The sequence below is a fragment of the Megascapheus bottae genome, chromosome 7 (genome assembly GCF_031878675.1).
Source record: "Megascapheus bottae isolate mThoBot1 chromosome 7, mThoBot2.hap1, whole genome shotgun sequence".
NCBI lineage: Eukaryota > Metazoa > Chordata > Mammalia > Rodentia > Geomyidae > Megascapheus > Megascapheus bottae.
Window position 1 is genome coordinate 24,552,870 of NC_143515.1, and position 26,805 is coordinate 24,579,674.

The 26,805-nt window shown below is 37.7% G+C and overlaps 1 non-coding gene and 1 pseudogene across 1 annotated transcript; one reads left to right on the forward strand and one right to left on the reverse strand.

The window, feature by feature from the left end:
• The window catches only part of LOC150060472 (ATP synthase F(1) complex subunit alpha, mitochondrial pseudogene), a 28,260-nt pseudogene extending 1,897 nt beyond the window's left edge, over positions 1-26,363 (forward strand).
• Positions 12,599-12,709, reverse strand: LOC150060473 (U6 spliceosomal RNA). The gene has a single exon (XR_016536352.1). It is a non-coding gene; the product is annotated as a U6 spliceosomal RNA (small nuclear RNA).
• Positions 26,364-26,805: the final 442 nt, after the last annotated feature.

Here is a 26,805-nt window from a genome sequence, read left to right on the forward strand (position 1 = left end):
TATATGACCTAACACACAGTAGATTCAGAGTTAAATTCTCTCAAATCACATTCTATGGGACAGAGTGGTAGTTAATTGACTGTGTCATTCTGTTGAGAAGATGCATGTTACAGCTCTTGTGAACAGAAGAGTAAAACCCTCAGATCTTCCTGTATCCAGGACAGTTATGGCTTAGTCAAACTCCGGGGCACTGCAGTGATCACTCTATGGGGAAAAAAACACTCTGCCATTCAAATTATTGTCTTAGATTCTTTGTTTAAGTTTGTTTTATTTCTCACATTTGTTAACTGTCTTCTCTTGTGTGAGTGTGTGCATGCATGTGTGTGCATGTGCATGCGTGTATGCACGTGCTAATCCTGGTATTTAAACCCAGGGATTGGGCATTGTCTTTCAGCAGTTTAGCTCAATGCTAGTGCTCTACTATTCGAGTCATAGCTCCATTTCCCGCTTTTTGGTGTTTAATTGGAGATGAGTGTGTCATGGATTTTCCAACCCAAGCTGGCTATGAACAGTGACCCTCTGGTCTCAGCCTTCTAAGGAGTTAGGACTACAGATGTGAGGTACTGGTTTTATTTTCACTTTTTAAAGACTCAACACCATTCAGAAAACTCCTTTTGGACTGACAATGCCTGAGAACACTGGCAGTTAGCTACGTTAATAGGAATGGCAGTATAGATAATAATTTTTGTGCTGTGTATCTCAAAGAGGTAGAGAAAAGAATTACTGAATGTTTCACTGTGAAGAGACAATTGATGATTTAGGGGATAGATATGTTTAACCTGATACAAACATTACACAATAGATGTGTATTTTGAAATATCACTTGATACCCAGATAGTATGTATAGTTTCTGTTATCTGTTAAAAAATAGAAACTCCTCTTGACTTCTATTGATACCTTTGCATGATAAACAAACTTGGGTCTTTTTTCAATATGCAGTATGTTCCAGTAAATAGACTGGGCTCTGAATTCCTTAAAACCTTGCACAACTTTCTATGTACTACTGCCACATGTCTCTTAAGTTTTTATTGTTTTAGGCCTTCTATCATTATTTTCTGTTTCTTCTTCCTCCTCCTCCTCCTCCTCCTTCCTCCTCCTCCTCCTCCTCCTCCTCCTCCTCCTCCTCCTCCTCCTCCTCCTCCTCCTCCTCCTCCTCCTTCTTCTTCTTCGGTATGTAGTGGAACTTGAAGTCTGGGCCTGATGGTTGTCAATGAGCTCTTCAACCCAAGGCTACCCCCCTATGCCTTGAGCCATAGTTCCGCTTCCAGTTTTCTGGTGGTTAATTGGAGATAAGAGTCTCAGAGACTTTTTAGTGCCCAGGATGGCTTTGAACCTCAATCTTCAGATCTTAGCCTCCGGAGTAGCGAGGATTACAGGTGTGAGGCACCATGCCCAGCCTTCTTTCTTTCTTTTTCTCTTATTTTTGAAGAATATTCTTAGGTGAAAATAAAACTAAATGATGAGTTGGTGGGCATGAGAGAGAAAGAAAGTAAGGATAAAGGAAGATTAATATCTTTTTCATTAGTTATGAAATAAATCAGGATGAGGTGATTTGTGTGGTAATTAGATTAGCCATCTAGTAAACATTGTGCTTCTGTTTTCTTTTCATGCTCTGATTTTTAAGTTAGATTTTGGAGTTTGAAATCATTTGTTAAAACATAATCTATATAGTTAAGACAAGCAAGAAAATCCTTATAAATATCACTGGAAAATCTCCACTGAGCAAGTCTCTTTTCCCTTCTATCATCTCATTATGGTGACATATATCTATATCTATCTATCTATATATTTTTTTCCTTTTATTTGATCAGTGATTGGTTTTGTCCTCAGGCAGGAAGATACTATCTCACCAGTATACTTGGCATACTGGGAGAGACATTACGATGGCAGATGATTGTTATTTTCTCTCTACAGGCTTGGAAATGACGGCTCACTCAGATGAAGCAACACCTCAAAACTAAGGAGGGAATCCTGGGCCATTCTAGTCTGCACTTTTGGATTTAACTCCTTGTCACTATGTATTATAGCTTATCCAGAGGTTGAAGCAAGGGGAGAGAACAGGTTGTGTGGCAGAGATCATGTGTGAAGGTATTCTGTTGACTTGCATAACCTGCAAGGAAAATACCTTTCCTACCATGTTAGACATTGAAATAGGCTAGATAGGTAAGACATTTAAATAAGTTACCACTGGTAGTTACTGAGGGCATTTTGAGGGAGATCACTAACATCTGATCTTAAAGGGGAAATATATACATATATAAATGTACATATATTTGTATATTTAATATTTTTAAAGTCGGCATAGGTACACTATTTACTTATTTATTTATTTAATCAATTTATTTATTTATTACCAGTCCTGGCTTGAACTCAGGGCCTGAGCACTGTCCTTGGGCTTTCTCAAGACTAGAGCTCTACCACTTGAGCCTCAGCACCACTTCCAGGTTTTTTCTATGTATGCGGTATGGAGGAATCAAACCCTAGTCTTCGTGAATGCTAGGCAAACTCACTTATCACTAGGCCAAACTCCTGGCCCCCGGTACAGAATTTTAAATAAATTTTCTTTTGTATTGTAAGGCTAGCAGAAAAGAAAGAATACTCATCAATTTCTTTATTCTGTTTTTTACCCCAATATCTAACATCAGAACAGCAACCCGGTTAGTGCTCCTGCACGGGCACACATGGAGAACCCTTGTTTCCATTGGGAAAAGCTATCATGATGTGAGGGAAGGACGTGCTGAGAGATATTGTCTCCTGCCTGCTGGAGGGATGATCTGTTTCTGTGAAGCCATCTGTTACTTATTAGTGTGATTTTCAAGATAATACAGAGAAAGCAGGGTGTCTACTGCTTTTGAAGTGATTGTGACATGGATCATGTTGAAATATTTGTGATCAAATTGTGTATGGGAAATGTTTCTGTATAAGTTCTATGTGCTGGGAGGCTTTTGCCAAGTGAAGGCTGGTCAGGGAAAAGGCACTATGACCCAAGTTTTATACTATGTAAAGTTTGTCGGAGAACCTCTCTATCTGTGTCTGTCTGACGGCCTGCCTACCTGTCTGTCTCTTTCTTCTGAGTCTCCCTTCTACCTCTTAGAATTCCATTACTTCATGTAACTGCTCAGAGTGGATATTTCCTTTGGTTTAATTCATGCATAAAGAACTACCTTGCATATCCTAGAGTTCAATGTGAACTCTAGAATATGGAAACAAGAACTTTATCTTGTGTGATTGTTGTTCTTAATGTACTATGTTATTTCTCTTCCCCTTTTTTGCTCTTATGGTTAATCTCATATTGTTACTGTATCTGGCTTTGTTATCTGGTATATTTTATAGATGTTTACTTGTTTATTTGAAATAGGGAAGGGAAGGGGAGAAAACAAGATGATTGGGGGGTGGGAGAGGGAAACTGGACAAAAACATGAGAAGGGGTTTCAATGTGTGAGAAGTAATGCATCTACTACCTGATGGATGTAACTGTAACTCCTCTATACACTATGATGACGACAAAATAAAATAAATAAAGAAAGAAAGATGATTGTCACTATTGGAATCATAAAGCAAAAATTTCTGGCATCATGAAACAATAAAATTTACTATTTTAACTTCCTAGAAGTAATGAATAAAGTAATAGATGGCAAAAAAGAACTACCTTGCAACTCCAGTTCTCAGTGTCAGAGGTTCTGTTATGTAAGAGAATTGAGTCTGTCTAGCCTCAGACTTACCATATAATGACTTGTCATTTAACACAGGACAACTAGGCAACGAAACCCAGAAGCAACAGCTTCAGCACCATCCAGGGATTTGCTGTGAATGTGGAGATTTCAGCTCTATCTTAGACTGATGGTCACAGTGAGCATTTTAACAAGATCTCCAGGTCAACAAGGTTGGACAGCCTCTACCCTTGGCACTTATTGACTTCTTTGGAAGAGATAACTCAGGTCTGATTTTTCTCAGTGTGATGTCTCAAGATAGTATATGACTTTCATTTGTCCATGCTATCTCCTGAGGAGAATTTGCTCAAGTTTGTTTAGGAAACTCAAAGAAATCTTAGATTAAGTGTGAAATGATGATCATGATGGTGAAAATTTAATGTCACTGCTATTATTGCTAGCTGCTGTATTTGAGTTTATATGATATCAATATTCACTCGAAATTTTCTCATTTATTTATTTTTCTCATGATTCACTGAAGACAGCAAATGTCTTAATTTCACGTGCTTAGAAATCTCAAAAAATTAAATATGCATGTCAAAGACAATAAGCTCATTAAGTTTAGGTAATGTGGATTCAGTTTTCTGACTTCATTGAAGGGTCCAAGAGCCTTTAGAATTCTTAGCAACCACCAGTGTATTGGTTAAGGTTTTCCAAATGAATCTGATATTGAGCCAGTTTGGAGGGAGAAAGCAATCTATGGAATGGACTCTATAGTAGTGTACAAAACTGACTCCCTTTGTCATAATTCTAGAGATAGTGAGTGATAGGCTAAAGAGACATGCTATACACTTTAGTTGTAACTTAGGATGCAGGCAAGCTGCTGTAGGAGACTCTTTTCTAACTGATTCACTTAAACATTCTGAGACCTTCAGTTTTATTTATGCCTTGCTCTTCAACTCTTTAATAACACCTAATAAGCCAAAAAACCTACATTCTCTTTCTGAACATAGTGATGAACCAGCAATTTCTTCAGCTGTAAGCTTTCTAAATCTCATTCATTACATTTAAAGGATTTATAGTGTTTTGCTTTCTACCCAGGGTTAAATATTGTTTTTTATTCTCCTCCAGACTCACTTGTTAACCTTTAATTCTTTGCTATAAATCCTCATGGCTAGTTGCTATGGATAACATTAATAAGTCTCATTTGATGTCTGCTTTGTAGCTGGATTTGACTAATGTGGCAATGGGAAAGGAAAAGTGCAAATGATGAGAGAGGGAAAGGTACTTTCTCATTTTTCTCCTTCCCTATTGTTTCACAAATAGTTATTCCCCACCCCACCCCACCTGCCAAATATTAAGGCCTCAGTTTGTTACAGCAGAAGCAGGCCATCTCAGGATTCTTCGAGTACAGAAGAAAGATGTATTTGCACTTATGACAGCTGTCAGCTTTCAAACTTCAGAACATGCAAGACCTTTTGGGTCAGAGAGAAACCTTGATCAGGTTAGATGTGTGGAGGGTGCAACAGACTTGACAAATAGGAGAGCAAGCTACAAAGGAGGACACAAAAATATCCTTCTCTCAGGTTTCATAGTCATAAAGAGAAGGGCATCCAGGCCATGAGGATATAAAAGATACTCAATCTATGTTTGCTGGAAAACATCGCTGATCTCTGCACTGGTAACAAGGGTAACTGCCATAACTGGTAATCTGGATCTATCTAGACCCAAACAAAATGGGAATTGGGCTCTCGAATTTAACAAATACTGTATAAAACACTTCACCACTATAATAGCATTTTAATCATTTTATGCAAGTTATTTTTCTCCTCCATTTCATACATGAAGATAATTTTACTAGCATGGTGTCATGAAACTAGGAAGCAATGGAGCCTTCTTCAAAACTCGTTCCACTCTGAATCTGAAGCCAGCTGTACCCATATGGTCCTGTGAAGGCCCAGGGGGGTTCACTTTCCACCTCGAGGGAGAAGGGATCAGCCAAAAGCAGTCAGTGCAAATGTGGAAGAGCAATAATTCAGATAATTAAGAAACACAGTGATTTGTAGACCCGAGACCCAAAGGAAGACAGTCTATGGACTGGAAAGTGGAAAAAATGGAGGCACTTCCTGAAGGAGACAACATTAAGCTTGCAATCTGTGGCCAATAAAGTTAATAAAGTGAAACTTCATATTTTAAACTTACATTAACCATATGTATCATGCAGTTACACTCCATAGCTCCCTCTTAATCCAGGAAAATCTCACTTGAACATCAAAATACATTTAAAGTATCAGACCACACAATGACTAAATTAAGAGAGCTATTTCAACTTTATTGCTCATGAAAGCCACTTGAGAATGACAGTGAAACTACAGATTCCTAGGGCCAACGTTAGGTTCTGATTTAATCAGTCTGGAGTGGAACCCAGGTGTCTGTATTATAACAGTCATCACAGGGGACTGATGAAAGTTCATCTGCTACGTATAGTTCTTGCCTGAAATCTAACCCAGGAGCAGTAGGAAAAGAGGGATAAATGACTTCTGGGTGGACAGAGCTAGTTATTAAGCCTTGATTATTTTCCCTGGAGTTCCCAGCCATGACCCAGATTCCTATCCCGCTTGTCTCTGATGTGTTTAGAATATTGTTGACTCTTCAAATATACACAGGAATTTAATTCCTGAAGTCATAAGTTAAAGATATGAAGAGGGAAGAAACACACAGTGTATAGTAGTTAGGGGAGATACTTTTAGAAAATGATTTATTTAGACATGGTCATTAAATTGGAGCCATAGTTGAAGTTTTGTGGCTTCAGGAGAAGACAGGTAGAGATATGATATGCAGACATTGACATTCAAGCTGTGTTTCTTGCCCTGTGCCACATGCAGCCTTGGGACTCAGCCATGGTTACAGGAGACCCCTCTGGTACATCCAGAATCATGAGAAAAACAAACAAACAAACTTCTTCATTATAAAGTACCTATCCCAGCTGTTTTATTACAGTAATGAAAAACAGATTAATATCTGTTCATATACCATCACAACTCCTTTGTCAACTCAAGGTTGGACCATTTAATGGGAAACATTATGGGAGATCCCCAAATCATTTCCTTTTCAATCACTCCCTTAACCCAGTCTGATAGAACCAACAAAAGTAACATTACCCTCTCCAGTTTTACCATGCCATTATTCTCTACAACACAAAGGTTGAACTAATTCATCAGTGATAGTCAGTAGACATTACTTTGAAATGAGCTATACAACTTGTGGGGGAAAGGGGTGGGAGAGAAAAAATACTGGGAGAAAACAAGGGAAGAGGGGACACTGTTAAAAAATAAAAGAATGGACTCATCTGACTTATGTAACTGCAACCCCGTTGTGCATTGCCTTAACAATAAAAATAAGAATTAAAAAAAGTAAATTCAGCAATACCTACCTGAAAAGAAAGGAGATAAAAGCTAGTTCCTTGACTTACTGTTTAAAATCCTCTGAATTATAGCCCTTCTTTATCTTCAGGATTATAATGCATCCTATTTAGAATGAGCTTGCTGCTTCCTCTTTAGAAGTATATTCTGAGTTATATAAAGAAGGACATGCTTCATTTCTTCTCTTCACATTTGTACTTGGAGATAGTGAGGAAGAAATGTTTGAAAACAAGGAGGTGATGTGCTGGTAAATGCTTGACTTCCTTGCTCTCTTCAAGGAAAATGAATTTTAGAATTTTCCACTACCCAGAGTGTAACTAATGCCTTGGATGACGGATTTCAAGTTACCCATATGATGCTTCTGAGAGTAAGTTTAGACGTTTGTGCTTCTTGGCTTTCTCGAACCTTGAAGAAGCCAACTCATGTCTTACAATGCCTCACAAGGTTTAGGGTACACTTTCATACATTCAGTGTGGGAGAAGCTCTATGTGCCTTTTCCTTTCCATAAAGGACAAGGTTTATATGCAAAATTTGTTCAGCCCCAGGGTCTGCCTTGTTTATGTCCAGATGGCCTTTCTGCCATGAAATCATTCTGGTAGCAGCTGCTGAGATCTAATTAGAAAAATGTATATTCTAGACTCTTGATATATTCAGGGCCCATGCCCCCTGCCCTGTCATCAGCTGACTTGCCCCTCCAGATTTTGCTGATGCTAGGATCTATACGAATTACCCATACTGGTCACATAGGTTCTTTGATCTTACTGTACATCTCAAATAGTAGGCAGGCAGTGTTCAATGCAGTCAGCTCGGTACAAGTAGAGATTTCCTGATCTCTAATCTAAGACTCTTAGAAAGACTAGATGGAGCCTCAATGACTTTCTTTGTGCCTAGATTCCCACTCCCCCAACTTTATCTTTTCATAGGTAGGTAGGCTCCCATCAGTCTCACATACTGTTCTGAAAGACTATTCATTAAAAAAGAGGCTGAAGAGTGAGGGATCTGATCTGGGGCTTGTTAAATTATTTATAAAATCTGAAAACTACCATCTGTATTACTGCTGCTGCAGTATCAACTTTATGGAGTTCTTAGGGTAATATGATTGCGTTTTCTGATTTTCTTGGCTTTTGTTTTCCTTGACCAGGCTTCTTTTCCCATTCCTTTAAGGAGGCATTTTTTCATATATTTTTATTGTAATTAATAGAAGAGTTACATTATATTCACCAGATAGAAGGTGCATACTTCACAAACATTGATACCCTTGCTCATGTCTTGGTCCCTCCCCCACCCACACCCCTCATCGTGTTTTTCCCACTTCCCTATCCTATTTCAAATAACCAAATAAACATATATACAATATATCAGATAACAAGGTAAAATACTGTAACAATATAAGATAAGCAAGGGATAGCAAAAGAGATGAGAGATTACATAGTACATTAAGGACAACAATCACTTATTATATGGCTTTTGTTTCTATATCCTGGAGGTCCTTTCATTTAGCTTTATCCTATATGGCCTTATGTATCTAGGTTTTGCTCTATTGTAAATGTCTGCTAGGACAGCCCAATATTTCTACTGATTATGACAAATGTGGGAAACCATTGAGCCTATGTTCCTTTGTGTCTGGCTTACTTCACTTAATATGATTTTTTTTCTAAGTCTTTCCATTTCAGGAGGCACTTGTTTTTGGATTTTTGTAATTAATAGAAGGGTTACATTATATTCACCAGATAGACAGTACATTTCTTAACAATAGGCACTTTTATCTACATATTGGGAGTGCTCTCTACAAAGGACTGTAGGAAGATTGCATGAACAACCATATACATTATTTGTTTCTCCACAGATACAGTAATGGAAATAAGAAGCAAATGAAAGTAAGGAAATTGTCTCCAGAATCAGTAGAGTAATAGTTTCTTTAAGGGTCTGTATTAAAGTTCTCAGGCTGCATATCTATCTATATCATGTGTTAGAAGCTGCTCTGCTCGAAAACACCTGTTCCAAACTTTGAATTTCCTTCTACTGCTATTCATGAAGATGAGATAGTAGATTTCAAAAAATTTATGTTTTTAAGCTTTCGTGTGTGTGTGTGTGTGTGTGTGTGTGTGTGTGTGTGTGTGCGTGCGCGCGTGCGTGTTGCTGCTTGAACTCAGGACCTGGGTGCTTTTTATCAAGGCAGCAGTCTACCACTTGAGCCACAGGTCTACTTTTGGCTTTTTTTGGGTGGATAGAGATAAGAATGACGACGATTTTTGTGCCTGGGCTGGCTTTAAATTGTGATCCTCAGATCTCATCCTCCTGAGTACTTAGGATTATAGGTAGGAGCAACCAGAGTCCAGCTTAAGAATTCAGGTTTTGTTGACTGTAGATGCTTTGAGGTTGAGGTTCATAACCTTTCATTGACCTTCTAAATATCTTCTCCCTTGATACAATGAGCTTCCTAGTTAATGTTAGTGAGTAGAAAGTACACAGATGAAGTGCAAAAACAAAAATCTCCATTGTTGTGCTGGGAGTTTGGCCTAGTGGTAGATGCTTGCCTAGCATGCACAAAGATCTGGATTCTGTTCCTCTGTACCACATACATAGACAAAAGCTGGAAATGGTGCTATGACTCAAGTTGTAGAGCTCTAGCCTTGAGAAAACCCAAGGAGAGTGCTCAGGCTGAGTTCAAGCCCCAGGACTGGCAAAAAAAAATCTCCATTGCCTTACTATTTTTGAGTTCTCTGTTAGTTTACATTTCTGTTGCATTCTAATGGACCCTTGCTACCTTCTGTCCATGGGAAGGAAAGTAATATTTTATTAATGGACTTACCACTCTTATTACAAACATGAACTAGGTTTTTGTTTTATGTTTCATTTCTTTGCCCAAGTATGTGTGTATTCCTTTGTCTTGCAGGAAAACCCCTGGTGATGGTCAGAATCCCTTACCCCAATTCTGAACAGTGTAAAAGGCCATGCCTGCCCTGAAAACCTTGTGGTCTCTAATTTGAAGGTTAATGCTATAGTTTAACATGTTGCCCCAAATTCATATGTTGAAAACTTAATGACTAATGTGATGATGTCAAAATGTAGGGCCTAAAGGCAAGTGGTTAAGTATTAGAACTCCACTCTCATGAATAGGTTAATGCTGATTTTCAAAGGATCTGAGGCCATGAGTTTAATGTTTTACTTTCTCTCTCATGCTTTCCTGCCCTTCCCCACCCTCCCAGAGGATGAAATAGCAGGAAGAACTCCACCAGAAGCCATGTTCTTAAACTTCCCAAACTCCACAAACAAGAAAACAAATACATTTGCTTATAAACTCCCCAGTCTGTGGTATTCTATTACAGCAATAAGTTCAGCAGTTTACTATGGACTAAGACAGGAAGGAAACCCACTTTTATAACAATTCTGAGCATATGTAATCCTAATCTTTGCTTTTGGGAGAACAGGATACTTGGCTCAAATGTAATATAATCCAATCACATGTTCTTAAAATTAGTAGTAGATATCTTTTAATTCTTTAGTATCTCACTGTATTTTCACATCATATAATCTTCTTTGAATGTTTTTGAATCAATGTATTTGAGTCAAGCACCATGCTTTATTTCATATGGCAATCTCCAGCCTCTGATTCAGAGGGTCTAAAAGATACCTATATCCATATGTGTTAGAATACTGTATTTCAAAGTATGTACAACTACCTGTAGACTGTATTTCAAAGTATGTACCACTACCTGTAGACAAGAATTCCATTTTGTTCAAAGTAAGAACAAGGAGGATTGTGTGTAAAGTGTCATGTCTGAGATTCAAGAACTTAAAGAGAATCACAGAAATCAGCAATTTCCCTAATGGCAATTCTCCCAGAGAGAAAACACTGAATAACTGGGAATGACTTGCTTCTTGAGGATCTTAAATATTTAGGGGGTAATCTTCTCACTGGGTATTTCTAAATGATTTAAACTAAATTGGCATGCCCTGTGGTCTATTCTCTTCATAGGATTTGAGAGCCCGACTCTTTCCTTTTCACAACTGGATAGGTTTATAGCTTAATCAAAATGATGATTACCTAAGACATTATGCCTCTTATACAGCACATCCATTACAGGGTCATCAAGGCAAGGAAGAAAGGAGGCATGAAAACATTCAGAAAAAAATGGGCAAGCACGTACTTTTCTCTATCTTCTATAGTTCCCCCCTCCTCTCTCTCTCTCTCTCTCTCTCTCTCTCTCTCTCTCTCTCTCTCTCTCTCTCTCTCTCTCTCTCTCTCTCTCTCTCTCTCTCTCTCTCTCTCTCTCTCACAAGGTAAGCACTCCTTTGGGACAGTTTGCCTTTTTCTGAGAACACTCTGAAGACTGTTGGGCATGGAGCTTTCCATTTCCGTAGGTGATACATTCTGACAACCAGGGATTCAGACTTGTTTTTTCCCCCTCTATATATCATCATGTCATTTTCTTTCTCATGACATAGGACTTTTTATATTTTCAAGAAAACAGAAGAGGCTGAGACATGGGAGGCTGGCTTAAAATATTAAGGGATGAAATTTTATCTAGAGATTACAAACATTAAGGTGGCAGCTCAAAGTAGAATTGAAAGCAGCAGGTGTGAGGGCACAATAAGAATGTTTTCACAGTAGTCTAACCTTTCTCCTAGCACATACATATATGGACAACTACGAAAGGACATAGGAAGCAAATGAACTTTGATGAGGTAAGTTTTGACTCACTAGAAACACCTCTCCCCAAATGTCTTAGGATCCTCAAGCTGGCATTTGATTCATCTTGGATAGGTTAAAGAACCCAGTTATAAAATATTTGAATAAAATATAAAATCCTAGTTCTTAGAGCTTTTGCACTGTCCCTTAGTAGTTTTGCTCAAGGCTGACATTCTATGACTTGAGTCATAGCTCCATTTCCACCATTATTTATTTATTTTTAGTGGAGTTATGAGTTTCATGGACTTTCTGCTTTTCTGGCTGGCTTTGAGATCTTCAGATCTCAGCTTCCTGAGTAGGCATGTACCACCATCTCTTAGCCCACTGTGCATTTTTCATTGCTCTTTTGATATGAAAGAAACACAAGCTCTGGCTGAAAAATTAAGAGAAGTGAAATGAGGAGAAAACTGGCAGAAAGGAGTTTTTTTTGAATTCTTAAAGGAAATAGCAATTTAGTCCTTAAATGATATCTTTAATCTCTGGGAGGCTCCCATGGCTAAACTCATTAAAAAATAAAATTATAAGCACCTCATAAGCCAGGTAAAATTTCTCAATGTAATTCTTGGAAAGTTACCAAAGTAGAGAATGGGAAGTAGAACATGGGAATTGAAATGAGAAATCTAGGTCCTTCCTGTTCTGCAAATAACATTCCTCAAATTACAGTAAAACAGTCTTATTAGAAAAAGCTACAGAGATATAAACAAACATTTGCTTTAGGAAAGCATTACTACTCATTAATTTTGAAATTAAGAGTTACCTACTCTTTAAAGACTTATAGAAATTGGATGGGATAATTGAAAAATTCAGTGGTGATTGTGGTGTGTGTTTATTTTTTTAATACGTCATGCTTCACGAATTTGAGTGTCATCCTTGCTCAGGGGCCATGCTAATTAATCTTCTCTGTATCATTCTAATTTTAGTATATGTGCTGCTGAAGTGAGCACATAATTGTGTTTTATGGAGTAAAATATGTTTATGAGAGAAGAAATGAGAACATGAGCCCGTAGTGAGTTCCATTAAAGTATATGGTTTTGGTAACACCATTGGTAATTTTGATCATAAACAATGGGGTCATCATTTTGAATTTTAAAAAGTTAAGGTTGGGCTGAGAATTTGGCCTGGTTGTAGAGTGCTTACCTAGCATGCATGAAGACCTGGGTTCAATTCCTCAGGACCACATACACAGAAAAAGCTGGAAGTGGTACTGTGGTTCAAGTGGCAGAGCGCTAAGCCTTGAGAAAGCCCAAGGACAGTGCTCAGGCCCTGAGTTTAAGTCCCAGGACTGGCACAAAAATATTAAGGCCAAATAAATTGTATTTTCTTTGGGTTAGGAATGTCTTCCATTACACCATAGGAGACAGGTCAGATATTGGTACTATCTCTAGGGAATTCATAAATAGGATTTTTCAATGACTTCTTTAAGTTATTTTAGAGGTAAGTGATATAAGCAATTGTGTTTGTTCTGAGCTGTCTAGTGATTGCCTGAAGGATCAGCCCCAAATGATTCTTCTGCTTTGCTTAATGTGAAATTTTCTCAGAATAGAGAAATCAGACACATTGTCCAAAAACATTCTAAAAGTGAATAAAAACTTGTAATCACCTGGGCTAATATAATACAATTGATATAAAGCTATCCTCATACTGGGAGGAAACTTGGGGTTTGATATTTTCTTAGGGGGCTGGGGACAGGTAAGAGGATATGCACACTTAAATATGTTGAAGAAGTTGCAAGGCCATACACAAACATTTCAAAGGCTGGCTCTGTGTCTGGTAAAGAGTTGGAGCACTCTGAACTTCCATTGTTGTTCTTTAGGCTCAGTATAAACAGAAAGGAAAGGCTAAGGCAGCATTGTAAATGGTCAGTTTAAATATTGTCTGTTAAGACAGTCTATCAGATAGTAATTGAACATGATCTGTAGGAATAGAGCTTTCTGTGACAGTAATGAGAATGAATATCATCTTTCCAAAAATAGGACAGAAAAATCACTAATGAAATGTCTGTGAAATATTCACAATTAACATTATACTCAAGACTGAAAAATTCCCACCTAAGGTCAATAACTAACAAAGATGCCAGTACTATTCATTGTACTAGAAGTGCTACTCAAACTAATTAGTATGAAGAAGGAATAAAAGATATCAAAATTACAGTGGAAGTAAATCTATATTAGAATAGCATAATCTCCCATTTAAAAATTCAAAGCCATTTACAATAAGCTACTATTATATATATATATATATATATATATATATATAGAGAGAGAGAGAGAGAGAGAGAGAGAGAGAGAGAGAGAGAGAGAGAGAGAGAGAGGGAGAGAGAGGACAGAATTGAGATCCAGAAATTTGTTTGTACATCCAGCTGGGCATCAGTGGCTCTTGTCTGTAAACCTGGCTACTAAGGATGCTCAGACCATAGATTACAGTTTGAAAGATTAAAGTCTAAGTGGATCATGAGACTCCTTTTTAGCCAGCCAAAAGGCAGAAGAGGAAGTATGGCTCAAGTGTTATAATGCAACCTTTGAGTAAGAAAGCTAAAGTGAAAGCTTGATGCCCTAAGTTTAAGCCATATTACCAACACCCCCCCACACAGTTCCTAAATATATTGCCTATTTCTTTTTAGCAAAAGTGCCAATACCAGTCTATGGGAAAAGATTTGACAGTTCAATAAATTGAGCTAGGGCAGCTAGATAGCTGAATGTAAAGGAATGGAATTGGTAACCCTAATTCAGAATATATTAAAGATTATTTCACAATTAATCAGTTATTTAAGACATAAAACCATGGGAAGACTATCCTTGTGATAACATGATTGGCAACATCTGCTTAAAATTAATGTCAGAAGCATAGTCAACAAGGAAAAATGCACAGATTAGATTTCAAGATATAGGCTTTGTGTATGAAAGGATTTTATTAGAAGAGGAACAAGGCAATCGAAAATATTCTAAAAACTGTGCAAACCATATATCTGATAAGAGACTATTATACAGAATAAATAAAGGACTTGCACAACAGTACAACACCTACAATGTAAAAAAATGAACAGGAAACTGATACTTCTATAATGATATGCACAAATAGCAAAAAAGTAAAAATATTTGACATGATTAGTCATTATAGAAATGCAAAGGAAAAGCAAAATGAGGATGACATCCTCAAATATGAGGATGACAGCAATGTAAAGAAAGACAAAAAAAGGAAAATGCTAAATGTTGGCTATAATATGGAGCACTGTGACTATTGTATATTGCTGTGGAAATGTAAATTTTCCCAGCCACTTGGGAAAGTAATTAGGTATTTCTTTAAAAAAATTAAACATAAAAGTAAAAAAATTAAACATAAAAGTAACAAATGCTCTTGTAATTCTACTTGTGCAAATATACTTGAAAGAACTTCAAAGAGGCACTTAATCAAATATGTGTATAGGAAGTCATGGGAACCTTAGAAACAAAAAAATTGTGAGTTCAAATAGCCATCAAAAAATAAATTCATGTAACTGTAACCCTTTATCCATTATCCAGACAATAAGATACAATTAAAAAAAGATGAATGCATGTGAAAACTGGAACATGTACATATTACGTAATGTTTGCATATGATAATAAGTGGAAAAGTATTATATATTACAATGTGGATATAACTCTAATCTTTAGGCTAAGTGTAAGAAACAGAAAATGTTCCCATATTGTGTTACTCTATGTATATGCATTTTGGGGAAGTGATAAAGCAATAAAGAGACAGACAAAAGCTCAGTTGCTTCCAAGAGTTTGAGAGAAATAAGTAAAGCCTTTTATTTTTGAGTAATGAAAATACATTGGAACTGTTTAGAGTTGGTGTTACAACACAAGTTAAATGCAACAAATGCCTCTGAAATACTTGAGGTGGCTACTTTTATGGGAAGTTAGCTTGATCTCAGTAAATTTTTGAGTTGAATTATATTTTAGGTCAAAGAGGCACATATTCTGAATGGTATTCTGAACAGGTAAAACAAAGATTTTTAAAAAATCTTTCTCATACCCATTAGCTATAAATCAAGATTTCCAGGTTTTTTAACCATACATAGGATCTCAAAGACTGCCCCAAATTTAAAGAGAAATTCTTAATAGTTACAGAAGATGAAGAACCCCCAACAGAGAGTTATTAAGTACAAAACGTTGCCAGCTGGAAATTCTACAACTGGACAGGATATTATATGAGATAAGAAAAACCTTACATGGCTAAATAGCAGAATGACTACTGCCAACTCAAGGTCAGTCATTTTAAAGACAGGGTGTCATAACTATCCCAGCTGAGTCACAGAGGGAGTCAGATTGAAATAAGTAGACAATGTTTTCCTTGTGGAAAGATAATGTAGAACCTGTGTAATATACATGAAATTGGAGAGATATTAGGATAGAAAAACATTCTCAGAGTCACAATCAGCTCTTTCCCCCATCTCAAATGAAATAGAGTGACATGCAGACCAATATAACCCTGGCAGGAAAAGCACAGAGAAATACCACCTCAAATATTTCATCTTTAAACTTTTGCAAAGATAAAAACAGAAGTCATAAAGTCAGTTGCGGCGAGGGGAGACATCTACATGACAAGAACACTGAGAATGTAAACTAACTTCGCAACAGAAAAGAAGAAAGCCAAAAGACCATAGATGACATCTTGGAGGTGTTAAAAGTGTGAAACTGTCAATCTAATTTTTTTATTGACCGAAGATTCTTTAAAACTGAATGTAGAATAAAGACATTATCAGGTAATCAGAAACAGAGAGAACTAGTCAGCAGCTGAACTGCACTATAAGAAATGTGAAAAATATACTTTTCAGTTTGGAAGGATAAACATCAAATAGGATATCATCTTGTATAAATTAAATGTACAGCAATTGTACTAAGGAAGTGGGGGTATTTGGAAATATACCCTTGCAAGTTCTTACATTATGCATAAAATGATATAATAGTAATTCAAGAGAGAATGTCATAAATTAAGATTGTATACTATAATCGTTAGCGTTTCTATTTTAAAAATGTAAGAAGAATCCAGTTGCCAGTGGGACTCACATTTGTAATCCTAGGAGACTGAGATCTGAGGATCATGGTTTGAAGCCAGCCTCAGTAGAAAAGTCTATGAGAGTCTTATCTCCAATTAACCACTGGAAAACAGAAGTGATTCTGGGGTTGAAAGTGGTAGTGTACTATCCTTGAGCAAAAGTAAGATCAGGGACACTGAACAGGCCCTGATTTCAAATCCTACAACTGGAAACCAAAAGTAAGAAGAATAACTGAAAATAGATAAAGCTAAAAAATTCAATTAATTAAAAAGGTTAGAAAGCATTTTATTAAGGAACAGTCATACTCAAATAAGAAATAGGCAAAAGAAAATGATTGGGTACCTCAACCATCAATAATTATAAAAATTGTGGTAGCTTCGGACCCAGCATGGTTTACCCCAGAAATGTTAAAGATGATGTGGAACAGGTAGGAGTTCTATAAATTATATATAGATATACACACACATGCACATATACACACATACATATACACATATATCCTATGGCCCAGGAATTTCATTCCTAAATATTTATCTAGCACAATTGAATGCATATCGGTGCCATATTGGTCAGTAGATGTGCCCCACTGACTAAATTGAGAAACATTATTAAGCAAACTATGATAGACAAATTATAGATGTTATTATCTCATAATTACATACAAAATGACCATGATTAATTACTGATTAGTACAGGAAAGTCAAGCTGTTGACGGAGATTTCTTGATCTGAATGGAAGTCATGAAATGAGGGTTTACTGTTAAGTTTTCCTTACACTTTGCCCTTTGATTTTGTTTGCATTTTTGTATTTGTGTTATATTTCAGTTGTGAAGTTAACATGCCACTAGATAAAAAATTAGTGCCCTATTTTAGTGATTCTAAGATATAACTTTAGAATACCACTATTTACCTATTCTATAATTGAAGCAATGAATTTAATTTTAATGGAAAATTAGGAAAACTGCACAAACTCAAACATATGAATGGTGAATACTCTGGACAGTGGCTACTTTGATGCAGAAAGAACCATGTGGTAAAGGCACTTCTGAACTCAGCAATAATGGTTTCACTGGACGTGACAATAGAAACTAGAGTAAAATCCAGGTCTTCCAGTTTTACATTGACCTTACCGGTTTATCATCGTTTCATCCTTCTATGAGTTAAGAAAAAATCCTTACTGTGGAAAAATGGTTCTTTCCCAAGGGACTGGCTTCTAAATAACGACCCATTCCTTTGTATCTGCTGATTTTCCCCTTAAAGTCTGTAAATCTGAACACTGAGTGGAGAACATTTTCTACTTTTACTTTGTCTAATACTAAACTTATTAAACTCTGTGTCTTTGGCATTGCCCTTGACACTTTGAAAACATTTTTTCCCTGATTTTTGGCACTAATGCAACAAATCCAGAACTTTTTTGATTTTTCTATGACTAAGTCAAGAATCAGATTCCCTGCCCTCACATACACACACTGATTTTTTCAATCTCATATGTGATTTTAGTAACCCTGATTATTTTAGGATGAAATTTTATCAACCAATAGAACTGCCTTGTATACTGATTATTTCTGAAAAGGAGAGCAAAGGAAGTCAATGTGGAGGAATATAATTATCCCCTCCTACACACTGTGAATTAAGGAGAACAGAGAAGAAAGCTGCTCACTTAGCAGAACTGTAACTCAGCCAGCATCTGAGCAAGAAGTGATGCTCTCCGATTCACAACTCGGTTTGTTCTGTAGGGGGAAAAATGTACTGTGGTGGAGACAGTGGTAATGGAGTGATGGAATATTGAGAGCTGGTTGATTTAATGCAGAAGAGCTTGAAGATCTTTTCACCAAGACCCCAGATTTTATTCTCATAGCAATGTCACCAAGTCACTTACGCTGTCAGGCAATAGTACTAATGGGTTCTGAGGGTAATGTGAATGTACAGTATGTGTGGACTGGCTAGGGCTTCCATCATAAAGTGCTACCAACTCAATTCTTCCAACAATAAAAAAGTATTGTTTCATGGTTTTATAAGGCTGGAAGTCCAAGATCACAAAGCTGACAAAGAGGATTCTGTCCTTGGCTTGAAGAAGCCATTCCTTTCTGGGCCTTCACATGGTGTGAACACCTACTTCTATCTTCCCAGTCACATTCTGAGGAGCTGGAGAATAGACCTGCAATTTCCTTGTAAAATGTATATTACCATTTCAGTTGAATTCTGTAACTAGGTACATTTTAATCCTAGTTCATTTAGTTCTTTGCACAAAGCTTTGTAAAATGTATGAAGTATCAGTTACTAAAGTGCTGTTTTGTCCCTTTCTCCTTTGTTCAGTAATATTGTAACATGCTAATGCAGGAGCATATTAGAAATTAATGATCCTCGTAGTCAAAGTGAATAGATTGAATTTGTTCTATTTGCCATCAAATTTATTCTTTCTTCAGCATGCTCTGTCTCTTTTAACAGCAACTTCAGATAACTGGGCATTCCAAACTGTGGCATCTGACTTCCGTTCTTCTTTATGTCCACAGATTGAACCCAAGCATCTCAAACTTACTGTGATTTTGATATTTATCCATCTCTGTTTTAATTTCATCATTTATAAACCATGGATAATAATAGTATCCATTTGATAGAGCTTCTGCTAGAGCCATAGACAGCAAGATTTTTCTTCTTCGGTCATTGGAGGCAGAGCTCTGCACTTCAAAAGACTCGAATGAAGAATACTGTGCAATTGAGAGTCAGTAGTCCACCTTATAACAAAGTAACACCATATACTAGATCACAATCTAGAAATTCTAGATGTCTGGGCCATGTGGAAAACATGTACTTCACAGAGCATCCAGCCTGCATCAGTTCATTGGGTTCAGGCTTGGACATTCTCATGATCTGTATACTGCCTTAATACTACTAACTTAGAATTGTTAGTATTTAGCCTGATATGTGACTATATGCCTATAATCTGAGCTATTTGGGGGGGCCGATTAAAGTTTTAAGTCAGTTTTGGCAAAATGTTAATCAGATTTCATCTCTACTAACAAACTGGGTGTGATGGTTCCTATCTGTAGGATTAGTTTGAGGCTAGCCCCAGGAAAAGTATGAGAAGATAAGATATCTAAAGTGTGTGACTAATGTAGTAGAATGCCTGTCTAGCACATATGAGGCCCTGAGTTCAACCCTAGAATGATAGAAATAAATGAATTAGTCAATAAGCAAAATTCTTAATATTTGAGCATTTTGTACTGGTTTCTATAAATTAGGTAACCTATTTAGATATTCTGCTTTATTATAAATGCTATGTTCTCAAATGTCCAATTTTCATTTTTGAAAGCTGACTTAAGTTTTTAGAAAACATTTTAGCCTTCTCCCTATTTCCAAAACTTCTCCCTTAGAGTATTAAACATAGGCTCAGAATTTTAATCATTCACATATTACAGACAAAAAACCAAGGGCTTGAGATTAATTGAGTTGCCAGGGTTTCATAGCTTTATTCATGACAAAAGCTGAGCCAGGCAATGCCTCTGACCTTAGCCTTCATTACGTAAGATTCTTCTTCATTTCTTCTGGCAAGTGTTGAATACAGAATCGCCAGGGTTCAAATTGAATGCTCCAGTCTTATTAACTTCCTAGATTCCTATAGTTCCTTTTGTAGCTCATTCTCCAAGAAAGCTGCTTCTACTTGACACCCTGCACTGCTGACTCATCTTCTGTCTATAGCTCCATCAATTTGGTCCTCAGGTCATTTACTCATAATTGCCTAGTCCTCTCTTATCTGATGATTGCAGTTTATTTTTTTTCCTCCCCTAAATGATTTACCCTGAGCTTGCATTTTTTAACACAGTCATCTCAGGTTAATTTTGAGAGAATCCCAATGCAATTTCATTTTTTTCTTCTCCCTTGATTATGATTCTGATCTATAGCTAATCTCTAGATCATTAAAGATGTTCTGGTAATTGGAAAGAAATCTCCATGTTTTCTTCATTAAGTGCTCATCCAACTTGCCAGGGGTTGCTAAACTAACTTAAGTTGCTGAGACTTGCCTTATGTGACCAGAAGAAATTCAGGGTAATTCTATGAAAATGTGCCTTCATTTGCAATTATATTAGTCAGAGGAAGGGAAATGGAGAGTATAATGTAACAAGGTTATAATGACCATTTCATATGGTAAGGTTGATGGCAGTGTGAAGGCTTCATATCAGCACTACCTCTGCATGCTGCACAGATTAGTTTAGAGTGATGTGGTGTGTGCTGTCTTGTCCAAAATAACACTGTACAATTGATGTCCATCTTCTGCTGCAGTGCTGATTCAGATTCCGTTTGTCAGAGAATGCAGGCTAAGACATACACATTTACACCAAAAGCCATTTCCTAAGTCCTGGGGTACAAAATGAAAGCACTCAATCAAGATGGTTGATTACTCTTATGTCTGGGACAGCTTAGTACCACTTTAAGTAAATACTTCTAGGAATGCAGAAATACTTTGAGCCAATCATTTCTACCTCTCCTAATTACATTATCCTCTTCCGTTCTTAGGAATATTAAAACTCAGGTGATTGCCCTCCTGCCTTCCTTTTGTTAATCCCCATACATAAACAAAATAACATATCCTGTGGCATTTTCTCCCCATATACTAAAAAGTGACCCCTGTTGCACATAACAACCCAGGTTAGTACTGAATCTTGGTTCATCTTTGTGATAATTTTTTATTGTTTGTTTGTTGTTGTTGGTACCAGAGGTTTGAGCTTGCTTTTACTTGCTTGCTCCGCTGACATTCAGGCACTTGAACTATGCCTGTATCTCAGCTTTGTGCTGGTGATTTTAGAGATGGAGTCTAGATCTCAGCTTCCTGAATAGCTAGAATTATAGTGTGAGCCACAGTCACACAGCTCCTGTGATAAACTCCTAACTGCTCTGTTTATTTCCCCTTAAATATCTATTCTCTACATAGCAATGAGATCAGATTGTGTGTGTGAGTGTGTGAGTGTGTGTGTGTGTGTGTGTGTGTGTGTGTGTATGTGTGTGTGTTGTATGGGAAATTGAACCAGGGCTTTTGGCTACCTAGGCTGTATTGTGACACCTCAATCCTGATTTCAGTTCCTTTTTGCACTGGTTATTCTTTTCAAATTTATTTTATGAGCCGAGGGTTTATAGTTACATAAGTAGAGGAATGCGTACATTTCTTTTCATTGTTACCCCCTCCCTCATTTTCTTCCACTTGCCCTCTCCCTGACTCCCTTCCCCTCCAAATTGTAAAGCTGCATTGGTTATTTTGAAGGTAAGGTGGCCAATTGGAGCTGCAGATCTTCTACAGGTACTTTGTCAGATAGCTGCAGACCTGCCGGCCTGTCCAGTCATTGTGGTCCCTCTGCAATAGGGATAACAAACACATGGCCCACACATTGGTTGTTAGGGAGTCTTGCAAATTTCTTTTTACCCAAGTTAGATTCAATTGTGATTAATTCTTCCCATATAGCTGATATTGCAGGCTTGTAATAATGTACTGATATTATTCAGCAAGTACATATCCAGCAAGACTGGAAAAATTTTCCCCAGTCTTGTGGCTTGAACTCAGGGCCTGGGCATTGTTCTCTTCCAGTGGAGCCACATCCTCACTTTTGTCTTTTTCTGTTTATATGGTGCTGTGGAATCGAACCCAGGGCTTCATGTATGCTAGGCAAGCACTCTACCACTAAGCCACACATTTCTAGCCTCAAGATTGTATCTTTAATTTGGCCAAGAAGGTTATGCAATTCCTTGAATTACAACTCCATCATAGTTTTGCATTCTTTTTAATTTTTTTTGAAAATAGGACTTAGTGTCATTTGTATACATTTTTCTCATGTGTATAGTTCCCCTCTGTCTTGGTCATAGCAAATGGTATCTAGTAAGTCCTCAGAGGTTATTCACTAAATATATAAAAGAATCCATGGATCAAGCCTGAAAAATAGCTACCTCTTTAATTTTTTGCATTCACATATATCTTTTTTATTTTATTTTATTGTTGGGTTAGTGTATAGATGGGTTATAGTTACATTTGTCAGGTAAGGGGTACATAACTTCTCAAACCTTGATACCCCTCCTCATGATTTTGTCCCCTTTGTCTCCCCCCATCCTCTCCCAATCATCTTGTTTTCCCTCTTTCCTGCACTATTTCAAGAAAACAAATAAATGTATACACAATATACCAGGTAACAAATTCAGATACCATATATGTTATTAACCATTACTTACATTGAAAACATTATTATAGTATTATAAAGCATTTATAACATCTTCAAAGTATGAATATCCTTCCCAATCTTCCAGTTTAGCTCCAAGCCTTCACAAATTGCTGGCTTCACTAGGATATGATGAGACAGAAGTTCTTCTTATTCCTTTAATTGTAGCTAGAGCCCTAACTCTGAATACAGACTGCCTCCTCATCTCTTTTACCTATTCTCCTTAACCCTTGTACAGTCAGCAGTGCAATTCTGGGAACAATTGTTCCTTCTACCAGATTTCAGATAATTCTTGTCTTTCCTTTTCCTACAACCAAGTTACCCCTATACCTTTCTAGGCTTTCCTTCTGTTTTTCACTGCACCAGCTCCTTTCTTGGGCCAACCAATACTTGCAAATCACCATGTAGCCTTTAAGTCATGCAGGGTTCAGTTGAGCTCAAGCAGAACGTGCTTTGAGTGACTAACCCACAGGCATGTCTCCTGAGCACAGATTCAGGATAAATGTTTTCTCCGAGCTGAAGTTTGCAAGGATTCAGTGCATAAAGATAAGCAGTTGTTTTGTAAAAAATAGCTTATATATTTGTGCTTACTTGGACTGCCTATGAATCTGTACTGAGAACACCATTGCTCAACCCCAGAGAAAAATTGAGCTGCTTTTGAATTATTCCCAACTGTTCTTTTATCTTAAAACTTAGCCATTCACTTAGAAGTTAAGAAAGATTGCAGCAAGCGGTTGGCAAAATAGCCCTAATAGCAGAAAGGGGATGTTGAGCACAAATCTGGCTGGTGTTTTTGAGATTTTAAATGCTTGGTTACAACTGTCACTTCCATAAGGATTTCATGAAGATTAATTGTGTAAGGAAAAGGCCATCTTTCAAGTAACTGAACACAGTGCAGTATTTTTTTTTCAGGTAAAAGATATAAAGAGAATAATTTGTTTCCCTGTATATCCATCTCGATTTTTATTTTGTTTCTTTATCTATTGCTTGAAACCATGACAAATACATGTATATGTGTGCATACCTATGTATGTGTGGATATGTACATATATGAATACAGAGCAACACTGCTGCGTTGCATAAGTAAGGTATCTTAGGAAAAGTTACTGGGGACTGATTTAAAACATAGAGCATTGAGAAGATTGGGAGGAATTTGTTTGGTATAGAAAATCATTCCTAATTCTATCCTAGAAAATAAGAAAAATGATAATGAGTAGCTGAGAAAAAGTCTATTAATGCATCAGAACTAGTGCAAGAATTACAGGAGAGTAGGTAAAATCTAATGAACTAAAATCGTTTCATGGAAGTAAAAACAAAAAAAATGGTAGGGGTATCTTTCACCCATGAGTGTAGCAATAGATCCTTAAGTGGCCCACCTCAAAACACAAGAAATAAAATAAATAAAATGGACTACATCGAAGACAATTTTTGTGTGTATTGAAGGAAATTATCAATAGCTTGAAAAAAAACCCCACAACTCTTAGAGCTCCAAATTTTTATTTTGTAAAGTGAACCAGTTAAAACAATGACATTTTTTAGGTACCAGGGTTTGAACTCGGGCCTTCATGTTTACTCAGAAGGCTCTGTACTGTTCAGTCACAACTCCAGCTCTGGATTTTGATGGTTACTTTTGGAGATAGGGTCTTGATTTCTGCCAAAGTACACACCTGCACTATGCTGTGCTTTTAGAAGTGAAAAACCTGAGTCAGTCCAGAGGCTGCGGCTGTCGAGGACCCATCCGAGGAGAAGCTGCAGAGATGCTGTAGGTGCACGAGTCGCCCCAGCTGTGGCCCCAGCCCTCCCTTGGCTGGCTGGGCTAGTCTCGCAAAATGTTTTGGGATCATGTTTCATTGCTGCAAGGAACCTCCATGCTTCTAACACCCATCTTCAGAAGACTGGCACTGCTGAGGAGTCCTCCATTCTTAAAGAGCCAATAACCTCTGTTGACCTTGAAAGAGACTGGACGAGTCTTAACTATTGGTGATGGTATTGCCCAGTACATGGGCTAAGAAATGTTAAAGCAGAAGAAATGGTAGAAGTTTCTTCAGGATTAAAGGGTCTGTCTCTGCATTCGGAACCAAATTGTTTGGAAATGATAAACTGAGTACGGAAGGAGATATTGTGAAGAGAACAGGAGCCATTGTGGATGTTCCAGTTGGCGATGAGCTCTTGGGTCGTGTGGTAGATGCCCTTGGTAACCTCTTTGATGGAAAGGGTCCAGTCGATTCCAAGCTCCATAGGTGCGTGGGCTTGAAAGCTCCTGGAATCATTCCTCGGATCTCAGTGCGGGAGCTCATGCAGACTGGCATTAAGGCTGTGCATACCTTGGTGCCTGTTGGCCGTGGTCAGAGTGAGCTGATCATTGGTGACAGACAGACTGGAAAACTTCCATTTCCATTGACACAATCAACCAAAAGGGTTTCAAGGAAGGGACTGATGAAAAGAAGCTATACTGTAATATGCGGCTATGGGTTAGAGGCGACCCACCATTGCCCAGGAGGTAAAGAGACTGACAGATGCAGATGCCATGAAATACACCATGGTGGTATCTGCGACTGCTTCTGATGCTGCCCCAGTTCAGTACCTGGGTCTTTATTCTGGCTGCTCTATGGGAGAGTATTTTAGAGATAATGGCAAACACGCTTTGATCATCTACGATGACTTATCCAAACAGGCTGTTGCTTACCATCAGATGTCCCTGTTGCTCCACCGACCCCCTGGCCATGAGCTTATCCTGGTGATGTGTTCTACGTACACCCCCGGCTGCTGGAGAGAGCTGCCAAAATGAATGATTCTTTTGATGGTGGCTCCTTGACTGCTCTACCAGTTATAGAAACACAGGCTGGTGATGTGTCTGCTTACATTCCAACGAATGTCATTTCCATCACTGATGGACAGATTTTCTTGGAGACTGAGTTGTTCTACAAAAGTATTCGCCCTCCTGTTAATGTTGGTTTGTCTGTGTCCCCTGTCCGTTCTGCTGCCCAAACCAGGGCCGTGAAGCAGGTGGCAGGTACCACGAAGCTGGAGTTGGCTCAGTATCGCCTTTGCCCAGTTTGGCTCTGATCTTGATGTTGCCACTGAACAAATTCTGAGTTGTGGTGTGCGTCTTACTGAGTTGCTGAAGCAAGGACAGTATTCTCCCATGGCTGTGGCTGTTATCTATGTTAACTTAAGAGAGTATCTTGATAAACTGGAGCCCAGCAAGATTACAAAATTTGAGAATTCTTTCTTGACTCATGTTATTGGTCAGTACAAATCCTTGTTTGGCCAATATCAGGGCTGATGGGAAGATCTCAGAGGAATCAGATGCAAGGTGAAAGAGATTGTAACAAACTTCTTGGCTGGTTTCGAGTCATAAATGCCTGTGGATTCATATCAGATACGGCCTAGTTTGTTGTTTCTTTAGAAAAGCTGGTTCCATTTATAAAACAGTTCTCATATTTCCCATGTACAGAAGTCATGTGAAAAATAAAAGTTCCATGTTGTGAAAAAAAAAGAAAAACTTGTTAGAACAGGAGAAAATATTGACAAATTCCATATCAGATAAGGCAGGTTGTGTATGTATCATCCTTAAACAATTCCTATAGTATAACAATAACATGGAAGAACCAATAATTTATCTAAATAGTTACAGGCCCTTATCCACTTACACAGATTTGAAAGTTAGTTCACACAGTGGATCAGTCTCCAGGAGTGTGTTAGGGACTCCTGAGGAGAGTGCAGGAGCGCTTAAATGCTCTCAGTACTGTGCATGATTTCTTAGCTGGGGTATAATGCAAAAGCAGGGAATTATGTCATGC